The sequence below is a fragment of the Pinus tabuliformis genome, chromosome 5_2, assembly GCF_031772625.1.
Source record: "Pinus tabuliformis cultivar Carrire ecotype Pingquan chromosome 5_2, CPIR1, whole genome shotgun sequence".
NCBI lineage: Eukaryota > Viridiplantae > Streptophyta > Pinopsida > Pinales > Pinaceae > Pinus > Pinus tabuliformis.
This window is the reverse complement of record NC_142306.1, coordinates 32,626,027-32,648,768: the sequence shown is the minus strand read 5'-3', so window position 1 is coordinate 32,648,768 and position 22,742 is coordinate 32,626,027.

Below are 22,742 nucleotides of genomic sequence, written 5' to 3'. Positions count from 1 at the left end.
CATTGGCGGGTTTATTTTTTAACGAGCTTGAACCTTGCAGAAACATTGCTCATTGCCTTTTTATGTAGGTTAGAAATGACCAAAATACAAAGATAAAAAACACTAAAAAGCTAAGGAACTATTGCGGTTAGGTAGGATGGTTTCATCAGCAGTTTAGACAAAACCCTTCCTTTGCTCCGTCTGCGGTGCAAACATTGTCGGACCAATCACCTAACCTAAGAAGTTGAAAAACTAAAAAGCTAAAAAAGCTAAAAAGCTAAAAATTGAAATTGTTCATTTTTCGCTTTCATAAAAAGGTTTGCATGCCCCCAAGCATCGAGAAAAGGAGAGTCTCCAGTAACCATATGGGAATCACTGTGGTTAAGCACGATTGGTTTTGTCAGTAGTTAGACAAAAACACTTCCTTGGCTTTGTCTGCCAATTAGACAAAGGTGAGTAGTGTGTCACACCAATCACTTAACTTACAGGGACATTCATATGGTAGGATGGTTTCGTCAGCGGTTAGACAAAACACTTCCTTGGCTTCATCCACATAGTGGACAAAAGTGAATGGTGTGGGATGGCACTTCCAATCACATAACCTACAGGGAAACCTATCTTTTTAGCTGGGTTCATTCGCCAAATGGACAAGGGTACATGCCCCCTAAGCTTCGTTACATTCACCATACTACCCACGGTAAGTAGGTGGATGGAATGAAGATTGAAGAGACACTCTCGATGCAAAAGGACCATTTAGGAATGATGTTTGACTTGAAGCTGTGTTTGAACCAGGAAATGAAAGCTGGTCAATAGTGACAATTTTGCCTTCATGCGGGAAGCAAATCACTCGAAAGAGTGTCAAAACAATAGCTTCCATGTTGTAAACATAGTCGCGTCCAAGGAGTAGATTGTAATCTAACGGTCCTTGGACTACCATCACGTTCAAGTGAATGGTTTTCCTTCTCAAAGTAATTGGTAACTTAGGAAGGATCCCTAATGGTCGACTGGTTCCTTTGTTAAAGCCTGATAAATTTTTAGTAACAGGCATAAGCGATGGCAAACCAAGTGCTTTCCAAGTAGTTGAGGAAAGGATACTCACTGATGCCCCTTCATCTATGATAGTGCCAGACACGATCATTTTGTAAACTTGTACTATGATCCAGAATGGTACATTAGAAGGAAGGCGGGATCTTGCTAGTCGATTCCAATCAAAGGAAGTGACTAGACTGCTTGGAGGGGGTACCGAATAAATGGTTGAATTGACCCCTTGAGTAGTGGGAACTGGGGGATTCTCTTCCTGTTGTGAAGGAACGGGCGGATTGCCCCCAAGTTCATCGGACTCTGAAGTAACAAAAAGAATTTGAACAGTATCGTTCTCACTCTCTTTGGGAATGGTATCATCTGAAGGTGGACCTTCTGAAGGTAAAACTAGGTCGATTGCCATTTCGACCTGTTGACTTTGGTTCAGTATGGACTCAGAAGATTCACTTTCAACGATAGGTATTTCGACCAATGGTTGAGTTATGTCAATCGGATTTTCAACTAGTAAAGGACTTGGGGAGAGTTTCTTGTATCCGAATGGAAGTCACTGCGGTGAAACAAGACGGTTATGCAAGACTCTCTTGGCCTCATCCAAAAAAGGACAACAGGGAAGGGTATGGTGTCCTTCACATAGTCTACATGGAGTTTTGACCTTTCCTTTCTATCCAAGAACTTCATTTTCACTAGTTGATGATGTGTTGTCAACATGATCGCCAGAGGTTGATGACACCTGACAGTGTGAATGTGGAGACGATTCTCTCAATATCTGCAGAATGCAAGGCCAATCTCGATGAAAATGGTTTCCTCTGAAAATTACACAAGGATATCTGGGAGATTTAGTGTGTGGATTTTCACCAGATGATTCATGGTTTCTCCCTTGCTTAATTAACTTCTTCTTCTTCTTCTCCTTCCCTTTCTTCTTATTCTCAGCTACTTGGTTACTAGTATCACTATTTTCACCAAGCGAAGAGGAAGAAGTGGAGGGAGAAACAAACGAAGTAGAAGGTGAAGGGTCAACTTCAGTATCAAATGATTGCTAATTCGATTGCTGGGGAATTACAATATTTTAAACGAAAGAGGTTGAGAATAGCCATAATGACAGACCAATTGTGATTCCTGGAAGGGACAATGTGGTCATATATGGAGCACCAATATTTCCCCAAGAAGAAAATGGACTAGGATTCCCCTCGAGAGGGATTCCATGATTGGTGGACTCTATTATCTCAACCTAAGATCAACGAAGGAACAGGGATGTTATTCCGAACTAAATAAATTTTAATGACGCTTTGACGCAACTTTGCTTTTTCAATTTTTAAGAGTCAATAAAAAGCTAAAGATGACTCTAGTTGCCTTTGATTTTTAATGAGCCTGAAGTGACAAGTGCTAAGATGGACCTTTTCTTTTAAGGAGTTGAAAAGGAATGAAAGTGACTACTCTGGAAATCAAGACAGAGAGATTACCAAACCAATCACAAAACTGCAATATACACCTTGGTGATAAATTAAAGAGAAATTACCAAGGACTTATGTACGACAATCAATCTTCCTGAATGCTATGTTCAGTGCATTGCGATCGATAGGGCGGCAGACACAGCTTCCTATGGATAAAGGATATAAGCCTATTGTGGTCTCCCAATATATACTCAATGGTACGGGGAGCACAAGTCCATGCTAGCACTTGTCGTATCAAAGAGGAGGAATCACCCAACCTTTGATGAAAATGATAGTTACTAGATTTTACGACACCGGAACACGTCTCTAGCCTAGACCTCTAGATGTGTTGCGTTAGGTTCCAAAGCATTGTTAAGTTCATTGAAATTTATTTTAGAGTTGATCATGTTTAGAAGTTTTCCGTTCAATGGTTCACTACATGATGTAGATGTAAAATTCCTAAATATGCAATCTAAAATGATAAACAATTGTTGTTTATTTTTAGCAATGAAAATCCTAGCTACTAAGGAAAGAAGTTTACGATTCTTTCAATCAAAAAGCAAAGAGCACAAACTAAATGCACTTTTCCTAAATCATTTTTTGCACACAATCTAAATGCAAATGAAAATGCATGTATTTTTTTTTCGTTCCGCTTAATGTGAAGAATGCCAAAAAGGAAAACTAAGTATAGATCTGAAATATTTTCTTCAAAGCAACATTTCGACAATTTCTTTCTAAAAACGAAAGGAAGACTTAAATGACACTTTTCAATTTCTAATAGAAGATGCTTTCGACACTTCAAATATCAACAAGTCAAATCAAATACATGACAAAAAGTTCAATCGGCTATCTAAAGAGGGAAGACTCAACGACACTTTTGTTCCAAAACGACAGATCAATTTAAGAAACTTTTCAACAAAGGATTGAAAATGATGGAAACATACATAAAAACATTTAATAATCCTAATCAATGGAGGCTGAACTATGTAAAGCAAGGAGGCCCAGCAATGAGATACTGTTCATAAGCAGAAAATCAATTAAACAGAGCTGAAAACAAGGACAAAAACCCCAAATTTCAAGGAAAGAAATAATATTACTCATTCATTGCACCTATGCTTCACAGAAACAGGAATGCATCTTACGTGCTACACTCAGGAAGTGAAATGTATACTGACTTGCAACTGATTTCGGTGAGTTAAGCTGAGATATTATGGATAGTAAAGAACAAAGTACAGGGGTATGATCTTGGAAGGTTATTGAGCTACCAACAAGGCATCTAGAATTCTTGTAAGTCAGATGTTCAAATCATAAACTAAACCGGAGATTGATTGAAGCAGCATTCATCTACTTTGCAATTGTAGAGCAAGAGTAGTTCGAAGGCTATCTGGCTAACTTCAGACTCTGTCTATAGTTTATAAAACAAAAAATCAACAACAAACAAATAAATTATTCGATCCCTAGTGGAGTTCACATTTTGTTTTCGGGAAAACTAGTGTCTTTTCGATCTACTAGTCCCACTAGGATTGGAAGCTATCCTAGAAACAAATAATAAAATCAATTTGTGATTTCCTTTATGTATGATATATAAGAGAGAGGCAAAGGGACCAACCTGGATCTTCCACTTGACTCCTTGCTTGATTTCTCTCCCCCTTGATAGAGCTTGCAACTCCTCTCCTACTTGTCTTGCTTAGAAAATACCTATAGAAACAAAGTAACAAAACAATATCAAAGCATCTTGATCTATTATATCATAAACAATGCAGGATCAGAAACACATTGAACATGCAATGGCATTCACAAATAACAGGATTCACAAGTACATAATTGTATGGAGGAAAACTCAAAGAAATTTATTAAAATAGAAGGGAGAATCACAACCCAGCTGTCTGATCCAACATCATCCTCCCAGCATCAAAGCCCTCTTCACCTCATGAAAAGCAAGATCACCCAACAATATAATGCTCTTTCTCAAAAACAAACTAACAACACTTCCTTACAAATTACAAAATTCCAGACTCCAGATCTCTCAGATGAAGGATCCATTTATAGATGTCTGCAAGGGTGTGAGTCATCTCTGGGTTTTTGATTTGTGTCATTCCACTTGTAGTTCTTGGTTCTACTTGGAGATTTCTTGGATCTCTTACTCATCCCTAGGCGAATTAAGAGAGGCAAGTGTCATAGAAGAAGTTTCTAGAAGATTCCATGAGCATCCACTTAGCAAACTGTCTCAGACATTTCTCCATTCTCACTCATTGCACCCTACAGAAGGCCTCTTCAGTATGCATCACACCTGGCTAGTGTAGGAGTCAGTATGCATCACACCCTGATAGTGGAGTAGTCCGTATGGTCCAGTTTTGGCTAGTTCTTAGTGGTTTTTCAGGTGGAACTTTTGGGGAATGATGTAATCAGTTGACTATGATCCTTTAGTGTATGAAACAACACTTTTAGGGGTTAAAGATTTGGGTTGCAGTGCCCAAATATGTCTATAACATCCTTCTTGAGTCAATCATGAGTTTGCCACATTCTAGCAGTAGTTATTTCTGCCTTTTTCTTCCCCTGCTTTTACCTGAATTTTTTTATCAGTTTTTCTGTTATTAATCATATTGAGGAAGTTCCTTTATTTTCCTGGTTATCATGTCCTCTTTTTCCTCCTGCAGCTATTTGATGTGACTTATTAAGGAATATCTATTGTACCTTGTACACATCCTCCTGAGGGATGGAGTTTATTCCCAGGTTTCCTCCTTGTTCTAGGAACTTTTCTAGCTCTAGGTTCTCCCTTTCTAGGATCTCCTGTAAGTCTTGGTCCTCTGTACCACTTTCACTTTGAGTCATTTCCTAGTATTTTTCTATTTCCATGGTACTCAAAAGGTCCTTTGTGTGTTCATTCTATTCCTAAGTGAACTCCATGCTAGTCTCCTTTCTTTTTTCCCCTTGGTGACTGATTCTCTGTACTCTCTTGATCACCTCCATCTACTTCTTTTTCTCCTAATATCTCAAAACTGTTGTGACTTCTTGTTTTGTTACCATTTGTAATAGGGTTATTTTGTGTCTTCCTTCCCCCTCCTTTTCCTTTTCCTCCTACTTTGGTGAAACCTGTTTGGTCTTTCCCTTTGATGGTGTTTAGGTTTTCCTCCCTTCTGTTAAGAGTACAATTTCTAGATAGGTGCCCATGCTCATGACATTTGTGACATCTGAACGGGATATGTTCATAGTCAACTGTTTGAACCCATTCCTCGTCAAAGACTTCTAGAATGACCTCATTTGGAAGGGCTCCTCATAGGTCCATCTCCACACATATACGAGCATAGGAGGTGTATTTGCCTCGTAGAGTTGCCTTGGAAATTTTTAAGAAATGACCTAATTTATTGCCTATAGCTTTTAAAGACTCTAGCATCCAATAATCTAAAGGTAAGGAGTAGAGTCTAATCCATACGAGTACCAAACTGAAGGTTTCTCATTCTGTGACAAAGTTCATCGTCCATGGCCGCATATAGAGATTAGCAGCTGCAAAAAGGTATGTTCCTCCTTCAAAAATCGTGTCTTTGTCTTCCATGTTCATGAACACCACTGTAAAAAAACCTTTGGATCCAAGATGTATATTCAACTCCCCCTTTGGTTTCCAGTTGTATTTTATCTAGGTGTACAACGCTTTCTCTGATGGCCAAATTCCCATTGCAAATGATGGCATAGTTTGCCATGTGATCCTTGTGCGCTTGCAGAGCTAGATCATTCAAAATAACCCGAGGTTTAGTTATGGTCTTGGGTTTACAGGGCCCCATCTTGGCTCTATTCTCTATTCCCTGACCTCTGTCGTTCGCTTTCTCCTCCTGTCGGTCTTCTTCGTGGGCCCCTTGATCTGCATGGGTTTTGCTACCTTTCGCCTTCTGAGTTTCAATGTTTTTTTTTATTGACCTCCAAGGGTCATGGAGGTTTATTCTTATTCCCTCCTCTTCCCCTGTTTGAAACCACATTACTGTAGGAGGGAGTGGAGCTCCCCCCTCGCTCCGCCTCCATGGGTACCTGTTGCCCTCTATCACTCTCTAAGTTAAACCCTACAATCCCTTACAGAACCAGTTCGTCGATCTTCGAATATTCCTTCTTCTTGATGAAAGCTCAGCTGACACACTAGATTTATTTCAATGTATAATACATTTGTTATGTTCTTGTGTTTATGTTAGAATGAAATCTAACACATGTTATAGTTCATTCACCTTGCAATTTTGTTTTAGCAACGTGCTTGTATTTAAGCTAGAAGGGAATCTAGAATTGCTCCATTTTTTTTAGGTGTAATTTTGTTGGTGTTATGTTTGTGTTTGTTCTAGAGGTAAATATAGCACATGTTACATTTATGTCACTCTGAAACGTTCTTATATGCCATTTTGTGAGCAAACATCATTTTTTTTCACCTTGCAATGTCATTATTGATATAGTGTTTGTGTTTGTGCTAGAATGAAGCCTAGCACACACTAGTCTTTTTCCACAATGCAATATTGTTGTTGGCAACTTGGTTGTTTGTGATAAAAGGAAATGTAGCACACGTTATATATCCTTCCCCTTGTAATGTTATGATTTCCAATGTTTTTATGTTTGTGCTAGAAGAAACTTTAACAAGTGCACATTTTCTTTGGCACACACCTTTGCTGTTGGCAATATTCTTGTCTTTCTGCTAAAAGTAAATCTAGCACATGCTAGATTTATTTGACCTTGCAATGTTGCTATTGAAAATGTGCTTGTATCTATTATATAAGAAAATCTAGCACATAGTAAATTTTTTTTTCCTTGCAATATTGTTGTTGGCATTATACTTTTGTTTTTGTTAAAAATAAATCTAACACGAGCTATATTTATTTCACCCTACCTTGTTTTTATGTGCTTGTGTTTTTTCTATAGGAAAATCTAGCATGGGTTATATTACCTTCACCTTATAATGGTGTTATTAGAAACATGTTTGTGTTTGTGCAAAAAAATAAATCTAGGATGTGCCTGATTTATGTTGTTATGTGACTGACTATGTTTGTGCTAGAAGAAAATCTAGGACTTGTTAAATTTTTTCAACTTGTGATATTCTTATTAATAGTGCTTATGTTTGTGCTAAAAGGAAACCTAGCTTGTGCTATATTTCTTCCAAAATTTGATGTTGTTATTGGCAATTTGGTTCTTTGCAACAAAAATGGATTACCATGTGTTACATTTCCTTCATCTTGTAATGTTATTGTTGGCAATGTGTTTGTGTTTGTGATAGAATAAAATGTCACATGCACTATATTTTTTTGATCTGCAATATTGCTATTTGCAATTTGTTTTTGTTTGTGCTAGAATTAAATCTAGCATATGTTAGATTTCTTTCACCTTGCAATGTTGTTATTGAGAATTTCTTTTCTATTTCTCATAAGGGAAAATCAAGCATGTGGTAGACTTCCTTTGGTCTATAATAATGTTGTTCACAATATGCGAGTTTTTTTTCTAGAAGTAAATCTAACATGTGCTAGAATTATTTTAGCATGCAATGTTGTTATGCTCTTGTATTTGTGCTAGAAGGAAATCTAGCATACGTTAGATTTATTGTACCTTGCAATGTTGTTATTGATAAGGTGTTTATATTTGCAATAGAAGAAAATATATTATGTGCAAAATTTATTTTATGTTACAATGTTGTTGGCAATATAATTGTGGTTGTGCTAAAAGTAAATCTAACATGTGTTGAATTTCTTTAATCCTACAATTTTGTTATGTGCTTGTGGTTGTGCTAGAAGAAAATATAGCACATTCTAGATTTGTTTTTTCCTGCAGTGTTGTTGGAAACATGCTCGTGTTTGTGTTAGAAGTAAATCTAACAATAACTATATTTCTTTTAAGCTATAATGTTGTTTTGTGCTTATTTGTGCTCAATGAAATCTAGCACTCATTAGATTTCTTTCATGTTACAATGTTGTTATTAGCAATGCACTTATGTTTATGATAGAATGAAATCTAGCATGTGTTAGATTTCTTTTTCTTGATAATCTTGTTGTTGGAAATAGGCTTATGCTTTTGCTAAAAGTAAACATAACACATGTTAGATTTGTTTCACCTTACACTATTTTTTTGTGCTTGTGTTTGAGCTAGAAGGAAATTCAACATGCACGAGATTTCTTTTACAATGCAATGTTGTGGTTGGAAATTTGGTTGTATTTTACTAGAAGGAAATATCCTAGAATTCTTTGACCTTGCAATGTTGTTATTGGAAATTTGCATGTGATTTCGTTAGAAGGAAATTTAGCACACGCTATATTTATTTTATTGCAATGTTGTTATTGGCAATAATATGCTCCAGTTTTTTATAGAAGTAAATTTAGTGTGTGCTATACTTCTTTAACCCTACAATGTTGTTATGTTATTGTGTTTGTGCTAGAAGGAAATCTACCATGGGTTAGATTTCTTTCATCCTGTAATGTGCTTGTGTTTGTTTTAGAAGGGAATCTAGCATGGAATAGATTTCCTTTCCTTGTAATGTTATTGTTAATGAGAGTGTATTTTAGATTAATCACATCATTAGGATTTGATTTTCCGAAAGACACTCTCATTTACAATATGGATAAAAAAAACCTAAGATCTAACAATGTTGTTGTTGTCAACTTGGTTGTGTTTGTGCTAGAAGTAAATTTATCATGTGCTATAATTATTTAACCTTACAATGTTTTTGTACTCTTGTGTTTATACTAGAAGGAAATCTAACAAACATTAGATTTATTTCACCTTGCAATGTTGTTATTGGAAAGTGCTTATATTTGGGATAGAAGGAAATCTTTCATGCACTAGATTTATTTCACAGTGCAATGTTGTTGTTGGGAATATGGTTTCTTGTGCTAGAAGGAATCTAGCATGTGTTATGTGCCCTTTAGCTTGCATTGTGCTTTTTTTTGTGATAGAAATGAATCTAGCATGCACTAGACTTCTTTAGTCCTACATTGTTGTTATGTGCTTGTGTTTGTGATAGAAGGAAATATAGCATCTGTTAGATTTTTTTCAAAATTAAACGTGCTTGTGCTTGTGTTGGAAGAAAATTTAACATAAGCTAGATTTCTTATACTCTACAATGTTGTCGTTGGCAACGTGCTTGTATTTGTGGTAGACATAAATCTAGCACTTGCTAGATTTCTCACTCTACAATATTGCTATGTGCTTGTGTTTGTGCTAAAATGAAATATAACACATTTTAGATTTTTTTTTTACATTGCAATGTTGTTATTGCTAACATATCTTTGTTTGGGCTAAACGAAAATCTAGCTTGTGTTAGATTTATTTTGTCCTGTAATGTTGTCATTGGAAATATTTATATGTTTGTGTTAGAAGTAAATATAACACAGACTAATTTTTTCTCACCCTACAATGTTGTTATGTGACTATGTTTGCATTAGAAGCAAATATAGTATGCATTATATTTCTTTCACCTTTTAATGTTGTTATTTTCAATGTTCCTGTGTTTTTGATAGGAGGAAATATAACATGTTTTAGAATTGTTTTGTCTAGTAATGTCATTGTTGGAAATATGTATGTGGATTTTTACTGGAAGGAAATCTAGTACGTGATATATATTTTTCACAATGTAATATTATTTTTGAAAATATAGTTATTTATGCCATAAGGAAATAAAATGCATTGCATTGTTTTTATTTTTCAATGTGTTTCTGTCTATGCTAGAAGGAAATTTAGCATGCACTAGATTTCTTTTTTTCTTGTTGCATTGTTGTTGATAGTATGCTTGTGTTTGTGATATAATTAAATCTATCACATACTAGATTTATGACAACGTTCAATGTTGTAATGTGATTGTGTTTATTATAGAACTAAATATAGCACACATTAGATTTCTTTCACCGTTTCACAATGTGTTTTTGTTTGTGCTAGATGAAAATATTGTGGGTGCTAGATTCCTTTTTCCTTACAATGATGTTATTGGTAATATGCCCTTGTTTTTTCTAAAAGTAAATCCAACATGTATTAGGTTTCTTTAGCCATACAATAATGCTATTAACTTATGTTTGTGCTAGAAGGAAATATAGCACATGTTAGATTTTCTTTTACCCTACTGTAATGTTCTTGTTGACAACTTATTTGTGCTTATGCTAGAAGTAAATATATCACATGTTAGATTTCTTTCACCTACCAATGTTGATATGAGTTTTTATTTTTTTTCTAGAAGCAAATATGGCATACTTAAATTTTTTTCCCCTTCCAATGTTTTTATTGACAATGTGCTTGTGTGTGTACTAGAAATAAATCTAGCGTGTGCTACATTTAATTTTCTTTGCAATATTGTCATTGGAAACATGTTTTTATTTTTGATAAAAGTAATTCTAGCGCACGTTAAATATATTTCACCCTAAAATGTAGTTATGTGTTTTTTTTATGCTAAAATTAAATTTAATGTACGATATATTTATTTCACCTTGCAATGTTTTTATTGGCAATGTGTTTGTGTTTGTGATAGAGGGTAACATAGAATTTTTTTTTCACAATGCAATGTTGTTGTTGGCAACATGCTTATGTTTGTACCATATCCCCTTATTAGACCACATATTCAATATGAAGGGCCCTCTAATATTTTGAGGGTTGAAATTTTTTTATATTGTAACAACAGTCTATGTAGGCATGCACTAAAACCTCATCATCTCTAAAAGGCAAGGTCAAATGTCATAAGCATGGAGATGTCCCAGGAAAGATTATTATTTCAATGTTTTTATTGACAATGTGTTTGTGTTTGTTCTAGAAGGAAATTTAGCATGCACTAGATTTACTTTACAATGCAATGTTGTTGTTGGAAATCTTCTTATATGCGATAGATCAAAGTCTAGGAAGAGGTATATTTCCTTTCCCTTGCAATATTTTTAATGACAATGTGTTTGTGTTTGTGCTAGAAGGAAATCTAGCTTCTGCTAGATTTCTTTTGGTTTGCAATGCTTTTCTTGGAAATATGCATGTGTTCATGGTAAAAATAATTCTAGCATGTGCTAGATTTATTTCACCATAAAATGTTTCTATTGGAAATATCCATGTATTTGTGATAGAAAGAAATCTAGGATGCAAATACTTCTTTTTCTTTGCAACATTCTTGTTGGCAAATATGCTTGTGTTCCTGTTAGAAGTAATTCTATCACATTCTATATTTATTTCACCTTTCGAAGTTGCTATTTGTTTGTCATTGTGCTAGATGAAGATCTAGAAGAAAATCTAATCATCACCATAGTCAATGTTCTTTCATTGTATTTTTCTTTTATGGTTTCTAAAGAAAACTAATAATATACATGATTATCAGAGATAAAGTTTGTGTATATATTATGTTGGTGTAGTCTCTAGAGTTGTTTTTATTTATTCACAATGTAATGTCTTTTGGAAATGTGCTTATGCTCGTGCTAGAAGGAACCTAGTAGGTACTAGCTTTCCTATAGTCACAATTAAAAGAGCATAATAAATTATTTGGGGGTGCCCTTTTTGTAGCCCTGATTAGCTATTATTGTGAGTTATACACTTGTTATTGTTCTTGTTCATTTTTTTACACATATAACGATGCGAGTAATTGTAGTATTTATAAATTCATATTTTCTTCAATAATTCTGTGATAATATTTTTTTAGTTTCTTTTCAAAAACCATGGACCATGAAGCTAGTGAGAATTCAAAGGAAACATCCAAGGAAAAAGGAAGTTCAACAAACATGACACCAAAATCTTTAAATGGTAAGATAATTTTGAAATTATTTTATACTTTGTTACAATGGTTAGACATTATGTTAATAAATGGTTTTTGATTAATAAAACCCATGGAAATAGCCTTAGGGGTGGGTTTTTAATGAGGACAACCCATACTAACATGGGTGTTTTTTTTCCAAGCAATTTTAGCTAGGTGATAACTTTTGGTGTCATATAATAAACTTGCATAACATATGTACTCATTTATTATTGTGCATGTAAATGGAAATCGTGTATTATAAGGTTGTTTAATAATATTTTGTATTTCATGTCTTCCATAATTTGTTTTTCTAGAAACTGTGGAATCTGTTGTGCATGAAATTCGAATTAAAGTAGTGAAGAGAAAAAAAAACAAGTGATATACAAATGATGTCTCCAACTCGTATGGTGGTTTTATATTTTATGTACTCTTTTAGAAATGGTTGGAATAGGTGGTTTCTTTTCCTAGCAATTTTAGCTAGGTGATAACTTTTGGTGTCATATAGTAAAATTTCATAACGTATCTACTCATTTATTATTGTGCATGTAAATGGAAATCATGTATTATAAGGTTGATTAATAATATTTGGTATTTCATGTCTTCCATAATTTTTTTTCTAGAAACTGTGGAATCTGGTGTGCCTGAAATTCGAAGTAAAGTAGTGAAGAGAAAACAAAAAACAAGTGATATACAAACAATGCCTTCTTCAACTGGTATGATAGTTTTATATTTTATGTATACTCTCTTAGAAATTGTTATATTAGGTGGTTCGTCAAAATTTAAAATAACATTATGTGACAATACTTGAAATTATAATTTCATTTTGATTCATGCAAATATTTTTTTGTTATTGTTTGCAGAATTGGTTGGCCCAAAAGAAAATGAAATGTTACAACTATCACTTAAGAAAAAGAAAACTTATTCACTCAAATGGTAGTATCAATAACACCTTCTACTTCTACTTTTGAAATGATTAAAAAATACAATACATCTAATAAATATGAGTTTGTGCAAGATTGGTATGTCCAAATAGAAGCTCCCATGAATATGTTTCCTGATATGTATCTATTTGGATCCATAGATGAAAAATAACTAGAGTTAGGAATAATTATAAGTTTCTATGCTTGCAATGAAAATGACATTGACTTTCAAGTGTAGGTGATTAAAAAAAATGAGGTAAAATTAATTTCTTGTCAAGTGGAGTATACAAAATTTAGACTAGATTTTATTTAAGCTTCAAATACTGATTCAACAAATACGATAAAGAATTAAATGTTCAAGTTGGATAACTATGAGAGCTTCACTAAATATGGACTAAATAGTTGCACATATCTTTTAAAACACATCACCATGTTTATGGGAAAACTAGTGTCTATTCGATCTGCTAGTCCCACTAAGACTGGTAGCTATCTTAGAAAGAAACAATCAAAGCAATTAGAGATTTCATTTAAGTGTAATAGATAAGAGGGAAGAAAAGAGGACCAACCTGGATCTTCCGCTTGGATCCTTTCTTGATTTCTCTCTCCCTTGATAGAATTTTCCACTCCTCTCCTACTTGTCCCGTTTTAAAGAGTACTTGTAGAGTCAAAGTAACAAAAAACCATCAAAGCATCTCACCTAAAACATCATAAACAATGCAGAATCAGAAACACATTGACCATACAATTGCATTCATAAACAATAAGATTCACAAACACACGATTATATGGAGGAAAACTCAAAGAACTTTATTAATAGTAGAAGAGAGGATTACAACCCAGCTGTCTGATCCAGAATCATCCTCCTGGCATAGAAGCCCTCTTCACCTCATGAAAAGAAAGATCACCCAACAATACAATGTCTCTTCTCACAGATAAACCAACAACACTTCCTTACACATTACAAAATTCCAGCCTCCTGTCTTCTCAGAAGGTGACCTGGTCTTACTCTATGATCAAGAATCTAATAAATTGGGAGCAGGTCAGTTAAAATCATTATGGATGGGCCCCTACATCGTTAAGAGAGTATTAGCAAAAGGAGCCTGCGAGTTGGTAGATTACGATGGAATTACACTGTCGCAACCCCAAAACGGGTTGTATCCTAAGCGGTACTATGCTTGATCAAGTGTAGTAATCTCTTTATAGATATGATTTTGTTACATTTTGTTTTCATCAAAGAGTTGTCATTTTGGTTAGGTAATCCACTTTTCATTTGTTGCAGATGTCAGACTTTTTGGAAACATTCATTGGGTATGATGACAAGCTAGTTGTAGAATGTGGAACCTACCTTCTGCAGCCTGGGCCATCTTTGCTCCAAGCAGTGAGTTAGTGAGTTTCAGAGGGATATGTATTGGTCAATCAACAAACAACATTGTTGAGTACAACACATTGATTGAGCTTCTCTCTGATGCCATTTCAGATGGCATATGCTGAGTTGTTGTCAAGCTAGATTCGCAACTCGTCATTCTACAGCTTACTGGCGTCTATTCAGTTCGGAACCCAGCTATCTATCATATGTTCCTAAGAGTCAGGATTTTGGAAAGGCAGTCTGATTCCATTGAATATCAATGCATTTCTAGAAACTTAAACACATTAACTGATTCATTAGTGAATTATGCAATAGACATACATTTGCAGCATTCGTGAAGAAAAGCATTTCATATGAACGCTTGCATCTGGATCACATAACTTAACCAACATAAACTCTGAAAATCAAAAATATATAATTGTTTATAGTTTCACATAATGTTTTGTGTACAAGGCAAAATCATTCATGCAACCAAGAAACTCAAAAATGAATGCAAAAAAGCATCCTAGACTAATGGTGTTGGTGATAACATGTCACCGCCTGTGTGATCATACGCAAGAGCCTAGTCCATCGACTCGGCATGCCAGTAGTGTGGCGTTGTAGCCTCAGAAGTAACTTGTCAGTCCTCACATCCTGAATACCAAGAGTGAGACCCTCGATCTGATCTTGCGACATTGCTAGGGTCTCTGCTATGTCAATATCACGAAGGACAACCCTCCCTACAGCCTCTCCTACTGGAACATCAGCTGCTGCCCTTGGGCATGCTGTTGGTCGCACTGGCCCAATATCTGCACACACATATGGGTTCAATTAGTCTTGATAATATTTAAAAACACAAAAACATTATAAAACTGATAGACAAAGATATGGTCAAATCATTTTACCTATAACACTTCACTGCTCGCCAATCGGTAGCACCAAATCTGGGGCGCCTTGGAAATCCATCCCGACGTATGGATACTCCAAGAAGACCATCTACTAACGGTCGAACCACTCAAAGAAGGCATCAGAGAAAGAAATCTGTGACTGACCAGCATGTCTAGCCATGATATCAACCCATCTCTGCATCCTGGGTTCCCTCAGTGTTGGCAAGCCTAGTGAGATGTACTACAGCTGCATCAGTGGAATCCTCTCCAAGGCGAAAGCAATTAAAATGGAACCATAGCCAAAGTTCTTAGATCTTCCATTCTTCACCTTGGAGAGCTATTTTTTTATCACCGGAAGTACCGCCTCACACCAGTTGAATACCTTTGGTTCCAGGCATTCTAGAGCATATTGCACATAAGATCTGTTTGCCAAATGAAGAGTCGCGCTACCAACCAATCTAGCAAAGGTGATTAAAATGGTCCTCAGAGACTGAACAGTGACATCCTAGATATTGATCTTGCTGTCTCTGCTAGGCTGAGATCCATCTCTACATAACTGGTGGATATAATCTCTCATTGACTCACCCCGATAGGCAAATCCCAATAGTGAAAGAGGGGCACCACGCCTTGATAACCTCGTCAAAAAGTAGATATCCTCGACTGTCAGTGGAATAGATTTTCCACCAATTTGGAATACCTGGTTGATCAGATCCCATGCATTGAGAAAATATTGTAACAAACTGATTTGTTGCCTCATGCTAGATATACGGAAGAATTTGAGCAAACCATAGCTCCGCAATGCAATAATAGTACCCTGATCATGTAGGGAAATCATGTCATCTTCTTCATGTTCATGTTCATGCCAAGTAACGACCATCTTGATCCAAAAAATATCTGATTCACAGACAAAAGATGAATTAGGATCTAAATTTGAGCAAAAACAGTAAAAAAATTCATGAAAAATTACTGTGTAAAGTTTCCCTTCTGCGCCCATCGCGCCCTGCCTTTGAACTAGGTGAGATGCATATTGACTGGTCAGTGTATAGCTCAGTATGCATCGCACCTTTTGGTATAGGGTAGGTGTGATGATGGGAGAATGAATTCTTCAAACCCTAGGGGCTCAGAAGGAAGGGAAAACTTGCTCAAAATAAAAAAAAGATGGAATGAAAATGAAGAGCTCAGGGTCAGATCCTACCTGGTCCTAACGGTGCGAAGAATAGCCCATCGGATCTCCTTATATCAGCTGATGAAATTTGAGAGGGAAAACCACTCCAGAGCTCAAAAATCCCAAATTTGAAATGAAATGGTAAAAATGGGAGGTTAAACTACTTTTTATGTTACTATTCATGTACTTCAAGTAAAATGTTAGTTTTTAATTCATTTTTCAGGCATATGTATTTCCAATCAATTTGATGGAGCAATCGAGTATGCTGAATGACTGATCATACCCCTATACTTTGGTTTTACTGTTCATAATAGCTCAACCTAAATCCCTGAACTCAGTTGAAAATTTGGCCAAAAACCCAACTCAGTTTCACTCCCTGGTCCATCGCACTGTCTGTAACTAGCAGCTTGTATGCATCGCACCTCCAATGTGTTGCAGGTGAGATGCATCCCCGTTTCCCTTAAGGATAGGTGCGATGACTGAATGATATTGTTTTCTCCCTTGGAAAATTGGTTTTTTGACCTTGTTTTCAGCTCTGTTTGATTGTGTTGCTGCTTATGATCAGTATCTTCTTGCTGAAACCTTCTTCCTTCATATATTTCAACCTCCATTGATTAGGATTTGTAAATGTTTTTATGTATTTGTCCATCGTTTACTGTCCTCTTTGGTCAAAAGTAGCTTAATCGAACTGTCGTTTTTGATGCAAAAAGTGTCGTAACTGTCATTTTGAGTCAAAAAGAAGAGTGCCGTAAAGTCTTCCTCCTCTAGATAGTCGATTATACTTTTGTCATTGTATTGGATTTGGATTTCTATTTTTTGAAGTGTCGAAAGCAGTTTTTCATTCGAAATCAAAAGTGTCATTTTAGTCTTCCTTTCATTTTGAAAAGAAATTGATAAAGATGTCGCTTTAAAAGAAAATAGTTTAGATCTGTACTTAGTTTTCCTTTTTAGCATTCTCACATTAAGGAAACAAAAAACAAATACATGCATGTGCATTTTCATTTTGACTGTATGTGGAATATGATTTAGGAAAGTGCATTTAGTGTGTGGCCTATGCTCTCTACTAAAAGAAATCATAATCTTCTTTCCTTTGTAGCTAGGATTTTCATTGCTAAAAGAAAATAAATGATTGTTTATCATTTTAGATTGCATATTTAGGAATTGTACATCTACATCACGCGGTGAACCTTGAAAGACAAACTTCTAATAAAGATCAACTATAAAATAAATCTCAATGAACATAAAAATTCTTTGGAACCTAACGCAACACATCTAGAAGTCTAGGCTAGAGACGTGTTCTGGTGTCGTAAAACCTGGTAACTATCATTTTCGTCGAAGGTTGGGTGATTCCTCCTCTTTGATGTGACAAGTGCTAGTATGGACTTGTGGTCCCCATATCGTCGAGTATATATTGGGAGACCACAATAGGCTAATACCCTTTATCCTTACGAAGTCGTGTCTGCCACCCTATCGATCGCAATGCACTGAACACAACATTTGGAAATATTGATTGTCGTACGTAAAGTCCTTTGTAATTTATCTTTAATTTACCACCAAGGTGTATATTGCAGTTCTGCGATTGGTTTGGTAATCCCTCTGTCTAGATTTCTAGAGTAGTCACTTTCATTCCTTTTTGACTCCTTAAAAGAAAATGTCCATCTGAGCACTTGTTACTTCAGGCTCATTAAAAATTGAAGGTGACTAGAGTCACCTTTAGCTTTTTCTCGACTCTTAAAAATTGAAAAAGCAAAGTTGTGTCAAAGTGTCTTAAAATTTATTTAAATCAGAATAACATCCCCATTCCTTCGTTGATCTTAGGTTGAGATAATGGAGTCCACCAATCAAGGAATCCCTATTATAGGGAATCCTAGTCCTTTCTCCTCTTGGGGAGATATTGGTGCTCTATGTATGGCTACATTGTCCCTTCTGGGAATCACAATCGGCCTGCCGGTATGGCTATTCTCGACCTCTATTGTTCAAAACACTGTAATTCCTCAGCAATCAAATAAGCAACCAGATGATATTAAAGTTGTCCCTTCACCTTCTACTTCACTTGTTTCTCCCTCCCCTTCTTCCTCTTCGTTTGGTGAAACTAGTGATACTATAAACCAAGTAGCTGAGAAGAAAAAGAAAGGGAAGGAGAAGAAGAAGAAGAAGCCAATTAAGTAAGGGGTCAACAATGAATCATCTCGTGAAAATTCACACATTAAATCTCCTAGATATCCTTGTCTAATTTGCAAAGAAAACCATTTTCATCGAGATTGCCCTTACATTCTGCGGATATTGAGAGAATGGTCTCCCCGTTCACACCATCAGGTGTCATCAACATTTGGCAATCAGATTGATAATACATCGTTAACTAGTGAAAATGAAAGTCCTGGATAGGAAAAAAAGGTCAAACCTCCATGTCTACTATGTGAGGGAGACCATCACCTTCCCCGTTGTCATTTTGTAGATGAGGCCAAGAGAATCTTGCATAATCATCCTGCTTCACCGTAGCGACTTCCGCTTGGATACAAGAAACTCTTACCGAGTCCATTGCTAGTTGAAAACCTGACTGACGTAACTCAATTGTCGGTCAACATTCCTAACTTTGAAAGTGAACCTTCTGAGCCCATACTGGACCAAAGTCAACAGCTCGAGATGGCATTCAACCCAGTCTTGCCTTCAGAAAGACCACCTTCAGATGATACAATTTCCAAAGAGAATGAGAACAACAACGTTCAAATTCTTTTTGTCGATACAGAGTCTGGTGAACTTGGGGGAAATCCACCTGTTCCTTCACAATAGGAGGAAAGCCCCCCAGTTCATGAGGTTTATCCGGTCATTTATCCGGTACCTCCTATGAGCAGTCTAGTCATTTTCTTTAATTGGAATCAACTAGCAAGACCCTGCCTTCCATCTAATGTACCATTCTGGATCATAGTACAAATTTACAAAATGATCGTGTCTGGAACTATCATAGATGAAGGGGCTTCAGTGAGTATCCTTTCCTTAACTTCTTGGAAAGAACTTGGTTCGCCATCGCTTTTGCCCAAAACAAAAAATTTGTCACGCTTCAACAAAGGAACCAGTTGACCATTAGGGATCCTTCCAAAGTTATCGATAACTTTGAAAATGAAAACCGTTCACTTGAACGTGATGGTAGTCCAAGGGCCACTAGATTACAATCTACTCCTTGGATGTGACTATATATAGCATGAAATCTATTGTTTCCACACTCTTTCGAGTGATGTGTTTTCCACATGAAGGCAAACTGGTGCAATTTGTCGACCAACTTTCATTTCCCGGTTCAAACATAGCTACAAATCAGCCGTCATCCCTAAATGGTCTCTTCACGTCAACAATGTCTCTTCAACCTTCATTCCATCCACCTAATTATTGTGAGTAGTTCGGTGAATGTAATGAAGTTTAGGGGGAATGCACCCTAGTCTGCTTCGGTGGACGAACATAGATGAAAAGAGAGATTTCCTTGAAGGTTATATGATTGGACTAGAAAACCATTTCCTTGTAGGTTATATGATCGATATAAAACAACTATTTCTTTGTACATTATGTGATTGGAAGATCACACCATTCACCTTTGTCTATTTCGATGGAAAAAGCCAAGGATGTGTTTTTGTCTACTGCTGATAGAAACAATCCTGCCTAATCGTAGGGACTTCCGTATGGTGACCTGGGATCTCTCCTTTTCTTAAATACCTATGGGCATGCAAACCTTTGTCTGCAACTGAAAAACAACCAATTTCATTTTTTAGCTTTTTAGAATTTTTTTTAGCTTTTTAGTGTAATTAGCTTTGTAGTTTGGTCATTTCTAGCTTACATAAAAAGGCAATGAGCACATGTTATAATAGAGTTCAAGCTCATTAAAAAATAAACCTACCAATAAGAGACATCTTCAAACGACTAGCAAGAGCAATGTTTCTGCAAGGTTCAAGCTCGTTAAAAAATAAACCTACCACTGAGCATAGTTTCTTCCGATTCAAGCTCATTAAAAAATGAATCCACCCTTGGTAAATAACCTTCGTGATTGCCCTGCTATCAGCCTTTTGAGCCTTGGTTGTGTTCTTACCATCACCTCCATTCTTTTGGCCGATCATATGCTTCCACTTGATTGTTCACCCTTTTGAGGAACAATTGCGATGAGTGATTCTGATTGCCATCCTCTTCACACTGCTGTGTTTCGAGAGGTTCCAAACATACCTGGAACCAGTTGCTTGTTACAGGGAAAAGTGTCTATATAGAACTGCTCTATCCCACTAAGGTGTGACAGCTGCCTTAGAAACAAACAGAGAAAAGCTACTTTCATTTTTCCTTTATGAATTATAGATAGAGAGGAACAGAAATACCAACCTCTGTCTTGCGCTAATCTCCTGATTTGATTCCTCTCTTCTTTGATAGTCTTTATCTACCTGCTCCCTTGCACAACCAGCTTCACAAAGTACCTGTAAGATCACAGTAGCATAGCACTATACAAAGACATGGATCTATAATCATAAACAATCTAGGATCAGATGTAAATTGACCATACAAATGTAGCAAACATCAATGACACAAAAGCATGGAGGAAAACTTGAATAGCTGTTATTGATAAACAAGAAAAAGCCAAGAGGAGTTACAACCAGTTGTTCTGACCCAGCATCAAAATCTCAGCAAGGAAGCCCCTGTTCACCTCATACAAAGCTTAGATCACCCAACAATCTGATGTTTGTCTCAAGAAACCAACAACAATTCCTTACAATATGAAAAATTCCAGCCTCTGGATCTCTGGGACGAGGGATCCATATATAGATATCTGTAATGGAGATGAGTCAGCTTATGATTTGATTAGTGTCTTCCCTTTGATAGTTCTTGCTTTCACTTGGAGATTGATGATTTCTTACTCATCCTTGGTCGAATTCAGAGAGGCAAGTGTCACAGGAGAAGATTCTAGAAGCTTCCATTGCCTCTCCACCTCACGGAATGACACTGCCATTTGTCATTTCTCGCCCATCGCACCCCATAGAAGGAATTTTTGAAATGCAATGCACCCACACAGTGTATTTAGGTGAGATGCAACGCACTTGGCCAGTGGAGCAGCTGAAATGATCCTGTTTTGACCAATTCTGAGCAGTTTTTCATGGATAACTTCTGGGAGAAGCTGTAATCTGTTGACCTTGTTCCTTTAGGGGTTATAACAACACTTTTAGGGACTTAGGAGCCCTTGGTTTATGGACATTTCATGCTTGGGGTTGTAGTGCCCAAAAATGTCTATAACAGTTGCCCCCTAAAGCATGAGGTCGTTAATCTTTTGATGTCAGGTGAAATGCTTTATTATGAGGATCCAAAGTTCTTTCAAGCTGGGAGGAGACCTGTAATAAGATACAATACAATACATTATCTTCATAATATTTTCATGATCTAGCTGAGGCGGGCATTCCCATGCTCAGCTCTATAAATTCATTTTCATGTACATAGGACAGACAATCGTCTGAGTGTAGACTGATGATTCTGATAGAGCCATCATCCTTTTGATTGGATGATTATTTGTGCAGCAATGATGTACATTTGATGTCTTTATTTCCTTGAATATATATCGCAGCCCGGATGGATGAAACTAGATCCAGGGTCTTCAATCTCGTTTGATCTTCACTCGAAGTACAAGTCAATCCATGAGAAAGTTGTTCTGGAGTCGAACATGGAAAGACATCGCCTGATTACCAGCCAATGATGTAAGCTATTAATAGGCACGAGAGGAATCACTGATAATGATAATGACCCTCAAGGTACTGCAGTACAATTCACGTGGTGTGAATAAAGGACTTGGCGTCGAACACCACGCAAAATCTTTCGGTCGAAGGCCATTGATGTGAACATGTCGCCAGAAGTGAGAAACTTGCCATTGGGGCATGCAAGCTTCAAAGTACTGAATGGGGTGTTCCTAGATAAACTTCTTGGATAATGAGCTGATGTTGACAAGAAGCGATCCATCACAGGAGGGCCTTAATGAATCCCACATCAATGACACGAAACGGAGCAAATGATTTTAATGGAGGTGAAAACAATCTGGTGATATAAGGTTCAGGTTGGCGGTCATGAAAGAATGGAGTATAAATGTATGGTAGTGGGTGAGACACAGGTGAATTCTCTGAATGACTTCTCTTGAACATATTGGCGACACTGATGTGATGGATTGGTAGCATTAACCCCAAATGTGGATGGTATGGTGGGACCATGGTGATGTGACCGGTGAATGAAACAACCCAACCCGACTCGAACGCGGAGTGGAA